Source organism: Dermacentor silvarum, unplaced genomic scaffold (assembly GCF_013339745.2).
Source record: "Dermacentor silvarum isolate Dsil-2018 unplaced genomic scaffold, BIME_Dsil_1.4 Seq898, whole genome shotgun sequence".
NCBI classification, from domain to species: Eukaryota; Metazoa; Arthropoda; class Arachnida; order Ixodida; family Ixodidae; genus Dermacentor; species Dermacentor silvarum.
Window position 1 is genome coordinate 22,815 of NW_023606942.1, and position 10,741 is coordinate 33,555.

Below are 10,741 nucleotides of genomic sequence, written 5' to 3' on the forward strand. Positions count from 1 at the left end.
GATCACAGGGAGAGGCCTTCGTCCTGCTGTGGACATAAAATAGGCTGATGATGATGCGTGTATGTGAGTACATCTGGGTATATATATATATATATATATATATATATATATATATATGTATAATGCACATGTGTATACATGTATGATTTGTTGTTGCCGAATATTCTGTAAGGGGGCTGCGGGCCTCGTCAAGCTGCCTCTACTGCAGCAGCTTTTACTTACAGCCTCCTCCACCAAGTTGATGGAAATAAAGTTATTATTATTTTTAAGCTCGCCGTAAAAATCACTGTTGTTCCACTTATTTTTTTACCAAAATGCTGTTTCATACATTGAAGCACTAAAGTAACTGGAATGCCCATGTATTTCGTCCCACACTTTGGGAAATAATATCTCGAAACTTGTGTCATCCTGGATATTCATTTCAAGTGGATGCGTCTTGCAAACTCACCGGCTACCATTCGTAAATTGCAATATGTGTCGTATAGTATTTAACTAAGAACTTCATTAGTCAATTTTTGTTAATTAGTTGAATATGTGTTTCAATTTCTCGTGCTACTAATTATGTCTGCCTCTTCGAATAACCCAGCTCAATGATAAGAATGATGCTACCTGCCACAGGTAATCTTTAAAAATTCCTTAAAACTTAATGTGGAACATCCGGTGTGTGTATATACATATACATACATATATATACATTGTCTTATGTATAAGACAATTCCTATAGCAGTTCCCTTTTCCTTGTCCTGACGCAACAGTAAACAAGAAGAAAAACAAATTTAAAAAGTATATTCACAAAGCCACATGATAACAAACAATGACAGAGCATGGTAGAATAGACGTGTAAAAAGCAAAGAAGGGACAAAAGTAAAAAAGTAACAACCAATAACTTCACTCTCGCACACACGTCATCTAGATAATCACATTACTTGGTCACGAAGGTTGCAAATTAATAAGCCTGACTAATACATTTGTTTATTTCGCTCATTAATTTGTTACAATGACCAGTTTTAGGACTGAAAGAAGTCACACCCAGGTGAAAATTTCCAACTGGGATCCAACTGGGATCAGCTGGGATGAACTGGTTCCAGCTGGAAACCAACTGGTCCCAGTTACACACCAACTGCAGAACCGTCTATAGCACGTTCGGTGTTTATTGGAACAGTAAAAAACTGAAGAAGAAGAAAGGCATGCGCGAGGAGCATTAGTCTTCTTCATATAAATCTCCAACAACGGGAAAGCATAAGTGTGTGATTGAGCATGGGGTTACAGCCACTTGAGTGACAGTGACTGGCCAAATGTTAAGGTGGTTGAGCTGAAGAGAAGGAGCGGTTGTACTCCTGCACTCTCATGTTAGACCTCACCACAAGATAACACGATCAGGCATACCACGTCTAGTTAGCAGCATATACACTTGGACAAGTGTTTTGTTTGGCAACCATACTGTGCTTTTTTTTTTTACCTTTTATGCTTAGTGCAGCCTCATCCCATTGGAAAGATAAGCAAGGTGGCTGGAATTTGGAATGTGTAGATTAAAAATAGGTGGCATGTACGCATTCTTACCTTCTGATGAGCAGTGAGCCATTAACATATGCAACAAGTGTGGAGGGACTACCTGTTCTCCATGTGTTCACAGAAGGTCTATCCATAAAACAACATAACAACAATGTATTTTTTCTATTGCAGACATTGTACTTTTGTTTTTATTTATTTATTTGACAAATATTGTCAGCCTTGCATAGGCTTAGACAGGAAGTGGGATATAAAGTGTACAACACGCGTTCCTGATGACTTGATGGTAGTGAATGCACGCAGGTGGTACATCTAGGGGACCTGTACAAAAGAGGAAAAAAAGCACAAGTGAAGTACAAAGGATTAAAAAGAATCTGCAACTTGCACTCAATTGAATATGAATACGTCACTGTGACAATCTGAGTGCTGCTGTGTAGCATTTTTTTTAGCCTGTTGGTCCGCGGGCACACGTGCCTGTCTTGCATGAAGCTGCTTAGCACGGCTTCATGACAAGACTTTTCTCTATCCGCCACCCGAGAATGCGCTCTGTAGCGGTCAGGCTCCGCCAAGAGACTTGTGGCAACAGGAAGGTAATGTGGGCAATGCAAGTACAGATTTTGGTTGCTAAAGCTGTATCAGACCAATGGAAAGCAAATTTTGTAACATACTTGAATATCCAAAATACTTGTGGCTACTTAGAAGCAGAATAATCAGGTTTTCAAATTCAATAATACAAAGTGAACCTGCCCACATAAACAAGTTCCCGAGGGATTGTCGACGCCAGCTGGCAGTGTCAAGAACAATGAGACACTGGGGGTGACGCTCTTTAGATGCTGAAGTCTGCCCATGCCAAATCAAATAACTGATCAAAAATATGTTGGGAACTTGTTCCTTGCAGTTGAGCCGTAACAATCCCGATGCCGCAGGCAGCCATAAAGCAGTTAAACTACCAATGGAACTATGTTAGTGCATTGTTAATGAACAAATAAACCTCTAACAGTATTGAAGTGTACAAATAAATTGTAAATTTCCACCGGGGTTAGGTTAGTTTGGGTAGAGTTGACTAGAACTAGTTCTGGCTGCCATCTCGATGAAATGGTGCCCTACTTTGAAAGTAGAGTAGAACTCGCTCTGCTTCCTTCACGATGAATGTGGCAATTCTTGGCCAGAAACGAGTTGACTAGAACTAGCTCTGCTTCCTTCACAATAAAATGTTGCCCTCTTTGCCAGTAGAGTTGACTAGAACTAGTTCTGCTACCTTCACATGAAATGTTGCCCTTCTTTGCCAGTAGAGTTGACTAGAATGACTAAAATTTAAAACTGAATAGAACAATAAAAAAAAATTTCACATCACTTTGTTGTGCCAGTGTTTACTGGTAGCTTGTGGATTCACTGAAACCTGATTAGAACAAGCAGGCCTATGCACTAAAAATAGTTCACTATATTAGGTAACTCTTTAAATCCAACCCATCTATAACAAAATGAAAAACTTTTGTATTGTGTTTGTTCTACACGAATTTTTCGTCTTCAGTGGAAAAATTAAGCCAAAGATATCTGCTTTTTTGTAAACGGAACTACGCATAGTAGACAGCAATTTTTACTTGTGCCTTGAACAGCTTGCCAGTCGCTAAAAATTGCGACTCGATTGGATCTTGCTTATAGTACACGGCTGGAATGCTTCTGAGTATTCTTGCATTTAGGCTAAAAAAGAAGCCCCTGTTATGAGCAAGTGTCTGACATGAGTATCAGTCAGCAAGTTATGCGTGTGTGATATAGAGGAGAATTCAGTTTATGCTGGTCTGGTTTGTTATGTTTGGGTTTCACTGTACCAAGAGAAGAATGCTATGTACTATGAGTATGGATCTTTTCCTTGGCAGTAGCCAAACATGACTTAGAGCACACAATTACTTTGTTATCCCATTTATCTGCTAAAGGGCCAAGGCATGCTCTGTGAAATCCTCTTGAACAATATGCACATGAAATGTCCAGTACTACTCCAGCATATAGCGGTTGCCTGCACACACAATGCAACTTGTAAATGCAATCTTTTGGCCGCACACGAACAGTGAGAGAGCTTGTGAGTGGAAAATCTTCCATGTTGCCTTTTGTATGCATTTCAGCAAATGTCTGCGCAGCATACTCTGATTAAGATTTAAATTTTCTGGACACCTATCTGATGCTACATAATACATATTTGCAATTGCAAACAAGCCACAGTCAAGTGTGTTGCGCTGGTTTTGTACCCCTTTAGTGCGAATGGTCAGCGTTGGAGACTGAAATTTTAGCATATGACAGATTTGCCTGACGGCATCAGAAGGAGTATCTTGGTCAATCGAGTCATATACAAACACTGTGTTTTCATTAGCGTCAACATTGCTTACTGCTGTAAGCCAGTGAACGGGGTTTCGGACATGCAAGATTTGAATAAAAGGGCTTTTTACTTGAGTATATTGTAAATGCTGACCAAGAGGCACATCTTGAAAGCCATCCCAATGAGGAAATTTTTCATGAATAGTACTGATCTTCCCATGGGCGGTACTGATTCTGCTCCCGAGGAAGAATGGGAGAAAAAGCTACATGCACCATGGAATTCCTTTCAATGATCCCCTGAGCGAGCTGGCGATACTTGTCGATGCACACGCTGACACTGTTATCAGTGTTGTTAGTGCCAACGTGCACGATGCCAATATCAAAACCAGCTAGCTTGTCAGCAATCATTGAGAGCAAATCCTCAATCTTTATTCCTCTATGCGCGGCAACACTGACTGACAAACGACGACGCGATAGGAAATACTGGTCCAAGTATTTCACCATCGAGTCGCCGGCAACCAAACACGTGTCATTTCGCAAGCAGTACAATCTAAAATAACACCGAGAAAAAGAAAAGAAGATGAAACTGCGAGAAAATAAATCTGAGCTTTTTTCACACACGAAAGAAGGCTACCTCTAGTCAGCAGTATATATATTGACAAATCCGAGAAATCCGCGCTATGGATGAACGAAGCAAGCGGTCGCGAACAAGAGCAGCAAGATCGGCAGATACGCGACAAATACAATCAAAATACTTATTAGAAAAGATTAATATAACGCTAGCAAATATAAAATAACGCTGCAATGCGGCTTTAGCTTGCATGTACGCTCCCTAGCTTTAGCACATATAAAACAAAGCAAGCGGTCGCGAACAGCAGCAACAAGAACGGCAGATACGAGACAAAAATAATCAAAATACAAACAAAATACTTATTAGAAAAGATTAATATAACGCCAGTAAATATAAAATAACGCTCAAATGCAGCTTTCGCGCATATAAAAGGATGATGTCAAAGGCTTGCGAGGATGCAGCAGAACCAGGCCTTGGGACCAGCACCAGTGGCAGCAGAAAAGCACGACCCGCAAGCGCGGCTGACGGGATGCGTACTGAAACAACTGAATGTCACGTGCGAATAACATGAAATCAAACTACGCGCCCACAAGAAACCGGAAATACGCGTGCGTGTGACGTTGTCTTTTAGTGACGTCACTTCCGTGCGTTGCTGGAGCCGTGTCTTTACAGTCTAGAAGGGGGCAGTGGGCTTACTCAGCCGCTCCTCTGACGCAGTCAGCGTCGCATCCAAGAGGTAGCGCCACTGGCAACTTCAATGGAAGCTTTGCTTGCAGAAGCTTTGATTTTCCTTGCGTTTCGGCACTAGCGTCCACCCCGGATACGACCGTCGCAATGGCGATGAGGAGCGTCACGTCTTTGAAGATCAACGGAAAACTGCACCCGGTCAATGCCTACGTCACACCAGGCGAAGGAACCAGGAAAGGTGTCATCCATGGTATAGAGCCACACACTTCGTCTGAGACAATCAAAGAAAGCATCCGTTTTCGCACCCAGGGCGTGGAGCTGGTAGAGGCCCGGATGTTGGGAGACTCTCAGAGTGCTGTCCTTACTTTCTTCGGGGACGTGCTACCGAGATATATTTACTACAGAGGAGGTGAGAAGGAGTGTATTCCTTTTCGTAACACGGTCCAATTCTGCCGAGCATGTGGGAAAGTTGGCCACCGCACTGACGTGTGCCCGCAGCCAGATTTGTCCACGTGCCGTACCTGCGGAGTGCGCAACCCAGAAGTAACCCACAACTGTACCCCGACATGCGCAATTTGCTCTGGGGACCACGTAACTGGAGACCGCAGCTGCCCAAAACGCCTTAAGCCTGTACGATACCAGGCAGCGAAACCACCCAAGAAACCACACAAACCAGCCCATCGCTGGTTCTCCTCGGAGGACGAACAATCGGAATGGGAGTACGGACGAGGTTTGACCCGCTGTAGCCGCTCAAGAACCCGCTCGCCATCGAACAACCGCACGGATCCCGGACAACCGGAGCAGCAGCGTCGAAGGTCCACGTCGAGACCGAGACCAACCATAGAGGAGAACACGAAGGCGAAAGCCCATCCAAGAAGCAAGTCACCCAGGGCATCCATGGCACAGAGCAAGCCACAAGCGAATCAGGTAAGCTGGGCGCAAGTCGTATCTCCCACTGCCAAACATACACCGGTTACACCACCGATAACGCAACACCCCGAGTACAAAAGGGTAGTAGATGAGAACAGACAACTCAAAACGGAATTACAGGAGGTTAAGTCTAGGATGGCACGCCTCGAGGCACTTCTTTTAAATCAATCGAATAACACTCCAGGCCCGGCGAACGCGCCCGTTGTGCAACCCACGACAACGCAGCAACCACAAACAGAGTCGATAGCGTACCTAGTACAGCAGATGCAGCTTGTATTTGCCAAACTGGGGCAGATGGAATGCACCATCAGTGACATAAGTCAGCCGACGAACCCTCGCAAGAGACTTAGTCAAAGCCCAGGCGCTCCCACCAGACAACCCAAAGAAGTAGGAACAGATTCCGAGAACACCAGTCATGGCTAGACACAGCCATAGTAAACAGACCGAACAAGTGGAAATTTGGCAGTGGAATTGCTGCTCATTGCGGAAAAAACTCGCCAATTTCACACAATTCATTGAATCGTCTCCAGTCTCTCCCGATATTATATGCATACAGGAGGTAGGCAAACACCAGGCAAATCTGAAGGGCTATGTGTGCTATAAGAACCCGGAGTACCCCCAAATAGCGACCTTCGCAAAGAAGGATGTGGCGCTGAGCGTTAGCTATGCAGGGAACGAACCCATTCAACATCACGTAATCACGGTCTGGCCTCGAAAACGCGGCCGACCGAAAACGGTGATAGTCAATGTGTATAGCCCTCCCAGAGAGAAACACGACGACTTCGAGAATATACTAGTGCACGCCTTGGGCCTTCTAAAAGGAAAGGACCAACTTATATTTCTGGGAGACTTTAACGCACAGCACGCTAATTGGGGCTACAGCAAAGAGAACCCCAAAGGCATAATGCTAGCGGACCTAGTAGAAAGATACGGCCTATACCAGCTTACACAGCCAGATCTCCCCACACGCATCGGTAATAGTGTATCAAAAGACACGTCGCCAGATCTGACATTCACAAACATCGCAAGGAACATCACATGGACGAATCTAGGAGAGAATCTTGGCAGCGACCATTATATTTTGAGTATATCGCTCAGTGCGGCCAGGATAAGGAGGGTGATCGGGAAAGCTAAAATCTCGGACTGGGTGAAATTCCGCGAAAAGCTAGACATTCACGGAGAACTGCGCGACGTCAGCACATGGACAGCAGAAATCAAAAGGGCACACGCGAGGATAACTAAGGAAATTGAAACAAACGCTGACACTCCGGCGGTCGATAGACACCTACTTCATTTGTGGGATGCCAGAAGGAGCCTCACCAAACGTTGGAAGAGACAAAAACTTAACCGAAAACTGAAAATACGTATAGCCCAGCTAGCACAGCAAGCTAATGAGTATGCGCAACGTTTGTGTGACGCCAACTGGAGACAGTTTACTGACTCGCTCAGAGGAACACTGAGCACTAAGAGAACATGGCACATTTTGCGAAGCATGATTGACCCCGGAGGCACAAAAACAGTGACGAACAGGACACTCAAGACCCTTGAGAGCGAGTTTAAAGGTGACGATATCACGCTAACAAACATGATCAAGGAGATTTATGTCGGGCACAACCTTACCACACAGCTGCTACACACCAAATACAAAGGAATACAGCAACCCGACTTAGACGCACCCATAACCTTGGAAGAAGTATACGCGGCGGCTCAATCATTTCGGAAAAACACCGCTCCAGGAAAAGATCAGGTTAGCAATGCCATGATCAGAAACCTGAGTGACGCAGCCCTAACACAAATCGTGGACTTCTTTAACGAGAAAGTCTGGAGTGAGGGCGGAGAACTCCCAACAGAATGGAAAGAGTCTAATATCACCCTAATACCCAAGCCGGGTAAACCCAGGAGTATCCATAACCTAAGACCAATTTCGCTGACGTCATGCGTGGGCAAGTTGTTTGAAAAAGTGATCTTAACCAGACTATCCAACTATATAGAAACAAAAAACCTTCTACCCAGCAACATGTTCGGCTTCAGGCCACACGTATCACCTCAGGATGTGTTCCTCCTTCTGAAGTACGACGTCCTGCACCCAATCAGAGGCTCGAGTGACCATTTTATACTCGCGCTCGATATCAAGAAAGCTTTTGACACAATCTCACATGACTCGATCATGGAGGGCCTGGAGTCCATAAACTGTGGCCGCCGCATATACGCGTACGTTAGATCATTCCTGACGCACCGAACGGCGACAGTAGGTTTGGGGTCGACTAGGTCCGACACTTTTGACCTCCCGAACAGAGGCACCCCGCAAGGAGCTATCCTTTCTCCTATCCTCTTCAATGTGGCCATGCGTAAGCTCGCCATTGAACTACAGGAGGACCCAGATTTAGGCATCGCTATTTACGCGGACGACATTACCCTTTGGACGCGAAGAGGGTCGTATGCGGAGAAACAAGACACACTACAAAGAGCAGTAGACAAGATACTGGCTTTCACCGACGGAGCAGGGATGAAATGTTCGCCTGAGAAGACCGAGCTGATCAGAGTCAGGGCTAAATACGCGAGAAAGAACGATGTTGTACCAATAACCATCCACCTTGATGGACGTCCCGTTAGGGAGGTGAAAACACTGCGCATTCTGGGAATGTGGGTACAACAGAACGCAGGCACAACACACACCATCCAAAAATTGCGAGGAACAACAGGGAACGTAGCCCGTATGATAAGAAGGATAGCTAACAGTAAAGATGGGCTAACTGAAGTAGAAACGATCAGACTGGTCCACGCCTTTATAATTAGCAGAGTGACGTACGCACTCCCGTACCAAGCACTAACAAACCAGGAGATGAAACAAGTTAATACAATCATAAGGAAAGCCTTCAAGGCAGCGCTTGGCATCCCCGAAAGTGCTAATAACGAGAAAGTCGAGAGACTAGGCCTCTACAACACCTTTGAGGAATACGCGAGCGCGGTCCTCATAGCTCAAAGAGAGCGGCTCAGTTCAACGAACCAGGGACGTGCAGTTCTAGAAAACCTGGGTTTCACACCGCGACCACTGTACTGCGACGAGGATACAGTGCTACTGGACAGGGACACGAGATCTCATATCACGGTGGCACCAATACCAAAGAATATGCACCCAACATACCATGCCGGTAGAAGACGAGCACGAGCTGTAACCCTGCGGAATCGTTTTGGGAAAGGTTCAGCCGCGTACTACACAGACGCTAGCAGAGCCAGTAGAGAGACTCACACGCTAGCGGTTACCCAACAACAACGCATCATAACGGCCACAGTTGTAACTCGATCCACGTGCGCGGCCGAAGCGGCTGCAATAGCCATGGCAATTGCAGACGCGGAACACAGAACCGAGTCGGCAGTCATACTGTCCGACTCGCAGACGGCATGTCGGCTGTTTCTCAATGGGACGGTACCCAAAATGGTACGCAGAATTCTGGGACAAACCTTGAAAGAACACCACGACATTATCTGGTGTCCGGCTCACGAGGGCTTGGAAGGTAACGTGGCGGCAGACCGTATAGCTCGAGGATTCAACAACCGAGCTGCGGCCGGGCCTTGCGCGGAACTTCTTCCAAGCACTCGTGATATTCTACTACAACAACGGGAGGAACGCAGAGTCTATGGTCATCCACACAAGGCCCTTAACAGACAGCAGAGTAGGGACTGGCGGCGCATTCAAACAAACAGCTTCCCTAACCTGCATCAACTCAGTAAAATAAGCCCAACAAGATTTCTGGACGTCTGTCCATGGTGTTCCAACAAACCCACACTACAACATATCACATGGGAATGCCTGGAAAGGCCTTCACATATTACTAGCCCGTACATAACATCACAACCACTCATGTTAAATAGGCAGTGGGAGGCATGGCTTGCGGACGAGGGAAAGGAGAGCCAAGTGGCTCTCCTGGACCAAGCCCAGCGAGCCGCTCGCGCCAGTGGAGCCCTGGACTAAGGGCCCAACCACGCTCGCCTAATTTTCTTTTCAAATAAAGTTTATTCCTCCTCCTCCTCCACCGCCTTGCTAAGCACGCATTCACTCTGCGAAAGGTCGTCTGCTACGCTCGAGCGGTGTAGGCGGCGCCACGGTCGAGGAGCGAGCGCGAAAGAGAGGAGAATCGAGGAGGAGGAAAGGTGGAGGAGGAGAGTGTTGCTACTTTTTTATATTGACCCTTTTCGCGGCGATCCCGTGGGCGCTGCCATGTTTGATCACGTGGTGACGCGTCCATTGCTTGCCTCAGCTGCCTCCGTTGCCTCCTTGTTTACTATGGAAGCTTATGACGCCGGCGCGGCTTAGAAAACCTCTTTTTTCGGAGATACCGTAGACGGTGACTAGGTGGACGACACGATCGCTTTGATCACAGCATCAGAGAACATGCAAAAGCGCTTTCGGAGCTGATTAAGCTATGTCCAAACGGCGCAAGCAGCGTATATAGTGTTTGTTCTAAAAGCGGGGCTAAATATGTATCCCAAGCAATCCAAACGTTCCGCTCATGAATTCAGTCAGGATTAGTGTGTTTTGCTCTTTGTTCTTTATTTGGCAAATATTGTGATGCAGTGGCTTGTCAGTTTCTGACTCATTGAAGTTCCTCGGTCTGGCTACTATCTGATTATTTTCCGCCTAGTCGCTCGCGCGTGTGCTCAGTTCCGATAGATTTGTTCTTTCTGCGCACGAAGCTTGAAACGTAGCTGTTTTTTACATTGTAATACCTTGTA